Below are 7,290 nucleotides of genomic sequence, written 5' to 3'. Positions count from 1 at the left end.
GTCACAGCTGCATCCGCTCGGGGAACCATGACTGGTTTCGCCAGAGAGGGGCCACCAGAAGGACTGCGTATCTGTCCTCCCTGATCCTTCTGATGACCTGAGGGAGCAGTGCAAAAGGTAAGGTATATAAAAAGGTATATAGGGGAAGGCTGGGCCAGTGAGAGTTGTCTTCTGAGGCAAAGAGGTCGACATCTGCCTTCCCGAAGATACTCCAAATTCTGAGAACCATCTGGCAATGGAGGGTCCATTCCCCTGGGGACACATTGCCCCAGAACAGCATGTCTGCCCATTGGTTCAGTCTGCCCAGCATGTGCACTGCTCTCATTGAGCACAGATTGTGTTGTGCCCATAAGAGGAGACATCTCACTAGTCTGTACAGAGGCCATGATCTGAGTCCACCTTGGTGGTTTATGTAGGACACCACTATCATGTTGTCTGAGCGGACTAAGACATGGTGCCCTTTCAGGTCTGGCAGGAAGGTTTTGAGGGCCAGAAAAACCACCAGAATTTCTAGGCAGTTGATATGCAGCCGTTTCTCCGTGCTCAACAAAGAGCCGGATGTCGAGACCACATTCCTCCTAGAGACCGACCCCAAGTCTACGCCAGTCTGGTACCGCCTGGGATCCGTCCAAGGGGCCAGGGCCAAGATACAGCCATGGTCAACCATGATACTTGGGCTTGGACACAAGGTTTCAGCCAATACTGCAGGGCCCACATGTGTAGCAGGCCCAGCAGAATTACTGATGATGTGGACGCCATTAGGCCCGGCTTCCTCTGAGAGGTTCTGAGGGGGAGTGAAGCCTCGACTCTGAAAGACTCAGCGAGCCACTGGATAGCCACAGCGCGCTCCAGTGTGAGCTTGACCCACATTTGGGCCGAAGCGAAAACTGCTCCCAAGAAGGCAATTCGCTAGCTGGAAAACAGAGAGCTCTTGGCTAAGTCGCTCCTGAGTATCAGGTGTTCCAAATGGCTGAGAAGCAAAGATCTGTGAGTGTCTAACTCGATCTCGGACTGGGCCAATACGAGCCAATCATCGAGGTAATTCAGGATCACACTCCATTCCCAAATAATATTCAACAATATTATTGATCTGCCTGCATTGACACCATTATATGATAAGTGAACTGAGCTGGACGATAACATCACGGTTTTCTCCAGAGTGGCTATATACACTGAACAAAATTATAGACGCAAGACTTTTGTTTTTACCCCCATTTTTAATGAGCTGAACTCAAAGATCTAAGACTTTTTCTATGTACACAAAAGGCCAATTTATCTCAAATATTGTTTACAAATCTGTCTAAATCTGTGTTAGTGAGCACTTCTCCTTTGCCGAGATAATCCATCCACCTCGCAGGTGTGGCATATCAAGATGCTGATTAGACAGCAGGATTATTGCACAGGTGTGCCTTAGGCTGGCCACAATAAAAGGTCCGAAAATCAGTCAGTATCTGGTGTGACCAGCATTTGGCTCCCGCAGTGCAACACATCTCCTTCGCATAGAGTTGATCAGGTTGTTGATTGTGGCCTGTGGATGGATTATCTCTGCAAATGAGAAGTGCTCACCAACACAGATTTAGACAGATTTGTGAACAATATTAAAGAGAAATAGGCCTTTTGCATACATAGAAAAAGTCTTAAATCTTTCAGCTCATGAAAAATGGGAGAAAAAACAAAAGTGTTGCGTTTATAATTTTGGTCAGTATATAAATGGACTAAAATAATAACTTTTTTTACAACAAAAATGAACCATCACTGAACTTCCATAAGCTATTTACATTGTTTTAATTGTGCTTTATAAATACATTCAATGAATGAAATGTGTGTGTGCCAGAGACAGTCTGAATGGAAGGACAGTATACTGATACCTTGTACGCGAATCTCAAAAAGGTCTGTGATGGAGAGCTGGATGTGAAATTAGGCATCTTTCAGATCCACTGAGAATAACCCATCCCCTGGGCATACTTGCTGGATTTGTCTCAATGTTAGCATCTTGAACGGCCGTTTCATCAAGGCTCAGTTCAGATGTCTGAGATTGAGGATGGTTTCTCCCAAGGTTTTTCTCTCCATTCTGTCGCCTAATGGAGTTTAGGTTCCTTGCCAGTGTCGCCTCAGGCGTGCTTAGTTGGGGAAAAATAATATTCAGTAATATTACTGATTTGACTGTACTGACACTATTGGATGAGAACTGAGCTGAGCTGGACGTTGAAATCTCTGTTATCTACAGAGCTGCTTTATAGCTGTTCACTGCTTCACTCGCTAGATCGAAAATCCAACATGGCAGCCATTTGCAACTAGCCCATTGTAAACAGAACAATATTTTGCATGGGTGTGGATGCTAATATAGTTATCTTTACAGTGATCGTTCTTGGTGTGAAGTTGTGAACGGTATTGAGTGTGTGCAAACACATTCTCTGTTTTTTTAATAGTAGTGAATTTAGTTCTTACTATTTTGCTGGGGATTTACATTTGGTCGCATCAGTGTCGGCAAACCTAACCCACACACAGAGCGTTGCATCAGCCATTCAGTGCTGTGTAAAAGTGGCATTGTGTTGAGCTGAATCACATCAATGCAGGCAGTGTGACAGCACCTCTGTGGGCCGAGATCCAGAGCGTTCTGGAGAGGAGAGGAGGGTGACACAGACGCAGACTGTCCAACACATGCTCTCCTAGTGCCTGGGCATCTACATATCGCTTGACATTAGTTTTATATACAGATATTTATTGACTATTATTTAAGTTGTGCTATAGCCAAGGAAATCCAACTTAAGCCCAACATTTCTCTCTCTCTCTCTCTCTCTCTCTCTGTGTGTGTGTGTGTGTGTGTGTGTGTGTGTGTGTGTGTGTGTGTGTGTGTGTGTGTGTGTGTGTGTGTGTGTGTGTGTGTGTGTGTGTGTGTGTGTGTGTGTCTATATATACATAGATATATGTACAGATTTGTGAAAGGAACTATATGTATATATTCTAATACTCACTGTCAGACTATTAGGTGATAAATAACATAAGATTGCCATTTCTGTATTAAGAAATTAATTTATGGAAAAAGTATAATATAGTTTTAGAGTATGCAATATTGCTGGCATCAGTGCAGCTGTGGGATTTTGCAGAAACACTTTGTTTTGTTGGTCACAGATTAATTTTGTTTATGGCTCAGTCAGCATCGTAAGAAATATTACAATGATTAGAAAAACAATGAAATTGTGCAGATATTTCTAAATAAATTAGTTACAAACCGTTTTAAATCATTTGTTGGCACGATTTGTTGACTTGTTAATTAGATTTTCACAGTATATTTTTGAGAATAAGACAAGACATTTTAAATCATTCATGGAGAAATGTAAATGATTCTACGATTCACACAACTTTTATGTTTAATGGATTCGCTGTAACAGCTCAAGCTAAAAACAAACATGGAAAATAAGATATTTAACACAAAATTACTGTCAGACCACATGCTTATTAGCTTTTACTCAATTGCTAAATTAAATTGACACTTCAAATGCAGTACCAAAAATAAATCATATAGAAATTTATGTTTACCCATTATTGTTCCTTAAAGGGAATTGTCCTGCAGAAGAAAGAAACAAGTTGTACAGTACTCACATGGGTCATGCAGTTCCTCGAGGAGACGCGTCATACGGGCGATCTGACACTGACCATCAGTCAACCCACTGTGACTGTGCACCATTGACGATAGTGTGTGTGTGTGTGTGTGTGTGTGTGTGTGTGTGTGTGTGTGTGTGTGTGTGTGTGTGTGTGTGTGTGTGTGTGTGTGTGTGTGTGTGTGAGAGAGTGAGAGTGTTTTCTGCTTTTGTTCACAAGGTATAGCCTACATATAGCAATATACAGTATAACATATTGGTAACACTTTACAATAAGGTTCATTTGTTAACATTAGTTAACTACCTTAGTTAACAGGAACTAAGAATGAACACTTCTACAGCATTTATTAGTTATCTAGTAGTTTACACTCTAAAAAATGCTGGGTTGTTTCAACCCAATTTTGGGTCAAATATGGACAAATCCAAACGTTGGGTTAAAAATTTAATTAAAAAATGTAATCCAACGGCTGGGTTTGTCCATATTTGACCCAAAATTGGGTTGAAACAACCCAGCATTTTTAGAGTATTCATTTCAACATTTACTAATATTTTATTTAAATCAAAGGTTGTATTTGTTAACATTAGTTAATGCACTGTAAACTAACATGAACAAACAATGCACAGCTGTATTATTATTAACATGAACAAAGATGAATAAATAATGTAACAAATGTATTGCTTATGGTTAGTTCATGTTAGTTAATACATTAACTAATGTTAACTAATGAACCTTATTGTAAAGTGTTATCAACATATGTGTTATCAATTGTGCAGACTATATACTTTTGGTTAACACTGTTAACATTTTTAGTGTGAAATCACAGTTATTTCCCAGCAGAACTTCTCTTGTATCTAATGCACTCTTAGAGGTTTCTATTACTTAATTTTCTGGCAATTTTAGTCAAGATTTTCTAATTGCACGTTACAATAACTAATTTACTGTAAAACTGTACGCTAAAAAATACTGTAAACAAACAACATCATACTGTGTTTCTCAGTGCATATGACGGCACCAAGCATGCAATGCAGGACGAATAGATTATGATGTGGAGGCTTTTTGCTACTTGTTGGTTTTATCTGCTCCTGAACTTATTTTGCAGTTTGCTTTTAGCAGTTTGTGTTGTTTGTTTATTTAGTGATAATCAGAGTTTTTTTTTTTTTTTTTGAGTGTCACCGTTGTGTTTTGAATATCGAGTATTAATGTCACATATTTCAAAGATGTATCTCAGCCGTTGCTTCACTATTGTGAAAAAGATCCATTTACAAACAGTTCTTCGACATTAGTTAATCAGGGTGTCCCACAGGGCTCTGTGTGAGGGCCGATTCTGTTTAGCATATAGCCTCTGTAAGAGATTATTAGAAAGTATGGTATGTGTTTTCATTGTTATGCTGATAACTTAAAAATTAAAGATCTTAACTTCTCAATTAAAGACCTAACTAACTGTTCGTAGTAAATACAAGCATGGAGGCAAGACAACTTTCTTAAACTATAATGAGATAAAAACGGTAATGGTGGTATTATCTTGTTGGTATCTGTCAAATGATTCAAATTCTGTATTTCCGTTGCCTCAAGTGTGGAACCTTGGGGTTATCATTGATGCACAATTGACATTTGATGGAAAAATAACCATAGTGTGTATTTAATAAGCTTTAACCCTTTAGCTGTCACCCCCCTTTTTGAGAATGGACATTAAAATGCACTATTCAAGCTTAAATGGCTGTAATTCAAGAATGCTTTGGAGTATAGACCTAAGTTTGGTCTTGTTTTAAAGGGAAAAAATTGCAGATTATTGCTGAAGTGAAAGAACTTCAAAAAATTAAAGTATGAAAAAGTTATGGAAGTTTAAATTTACATTAAATCAAATATAATTTATTTAATATTTTTCTTTTATATAAAATATATATATTACAAAATATTTTTTACTATAAAATTACTATAAAATAAAAGCCATAAATCTAACCAAGTTGTGTTCCAAATTTGAAGTTGATATAATAAAAATTGAAGTTCCCATGAGATTTTGTTTAGGCGTAATACCAAAAATAGCCTCCGGGTGTCATTGAATTCCATTGAATTTAACTGTATGCATTCTGCCATAAAAAAATGTATACATTTCTGTCCAAATATCACTTCTGTCACAAAATATGGAACCTTGAGACTCAGACCTTTCTGACAATATGTGTTTTGTCAAGATTAGAAAATATTTTGATCATAAATTATGAAACATAATAATGCCCAAAAGGGGAGGAGCCTGATAAAATAATTTAGAGTAATGTTTCTATGGTAACACAATGTCCAATTTCAAAACAGTTTTCACAGGATGAATTCTGAGATCGTAAGCTTTCAAATGATACCTAATTTATGATAACTACTAAAATATGAAATGTAATAAAAAAAGGCGATAAAAAAAGATAATATTATATTTTAGAGGATAATATATATATGATACTTTTTAGAAGGTAATATTATTTTATCATTTTTTTTATTGACAAATACTAGATTATATGTTTTATTATTAATTTTTAGCATGAAAACCAACATTTCAATTATTAAAAGTGTGTGCGTCGACTTTTTGTGACAAAGGTCAGAACTCCTGTTATGATGTCGATTTTTTTGAGGTGCGCTCTTGTCATAAATTCATCTATTACTGTTCCTGCATAATTTGTAACAGAAAACAGTGCTGAAATATCTATTAAGGAGTCTTAGACCTTTCCAATGATATATAGTTTGTCATGATTAATTTAGGATTTAATTGTAATATAGTGAGGTAAACGTAGGCGTCCCGTATACGGGACAGTGACAGTTAAAGGGTTAATAAGTAACTAGAGTAAATGCACGTTTTATGATGAGAAATGGCCTTCCTATGCATTTCTTTTTCAAATTTGAGCTTGTCATGCGGGGTAATAAACTGTTGTCCAGCAGATGGCAGTAACATCCCAGCAATATTTAAAGATAAATTACTGAACAAGTATTTATGATTGTACCCTGTACAGGTTAGCCTGTTAAAAATAAAACATTAAATGATTAACAGTTTCATTGGTATGTATTTTGAATAAATAAACTGATATAAACTGAATAAATAAAGCAAACAGACACTCTTTAGATGGGCAGGAATAAGATCTTCTCACATAAACATCTGTACACAATTAATAATCAAAATAAATGCTCAGGCAAGTCTGAGAAATATCATTCTCTTTTGTGATAAAGCCGTAATTCTTATATCAACCTCACTTTCTTCAGTACGCCTGCAGGTTACAAAGATTTTCCTATAATGTTGAATATTTTATATAAAAAAGTTTATTCATTGTGAACATTGTGATCTGAACATGTCTGAATGATGGCAACATTATGTGGCAAAAGTGTGTGAGGATGTATATACTTTCTTAAGGTAAATATTTTGGTTCGACACCACATTAAATTAAAGCATGTCCAATGCATTTCCGGACTGATTAGACCATGTTATTTGCCAATTAATTAATCTTAACATAGTGAACTTGAGGTTTGGAGCGCATGTAATAAGTATGCAGTTCTGTCCTTCCAACGTTTCTATGTTTTTTTGCTCCATCTTTTTCTTCTCTTTTGTATCTCTATGCTTTAATAGAACTGCCACTTTATTCTGTTTTTTTTTTTTTTTTTCAGGCTTGTGTTTGTTTTGCTCTTTCACATTGTTTGTGTTCATATTTAGCAGAA

Source organism: Phoxinus phoxinus (genome assembly GCF_949152265.1).
Source record: "Phoxinus phoxinus genome assembly, chromosome: 15".
In the NCBI taxonomy this organism is placed as follows: Eukaryota; Metazoa; Chordata; class Actinopteri; order Cypriniformes; family Leuciscidae; genus Phoxinus; species Phoxinus phoxinus.
The sequence above is the reverse complement of the archived record's forward strand: the minus strand, read 5'-3'. Positions refer to the sequence as shown.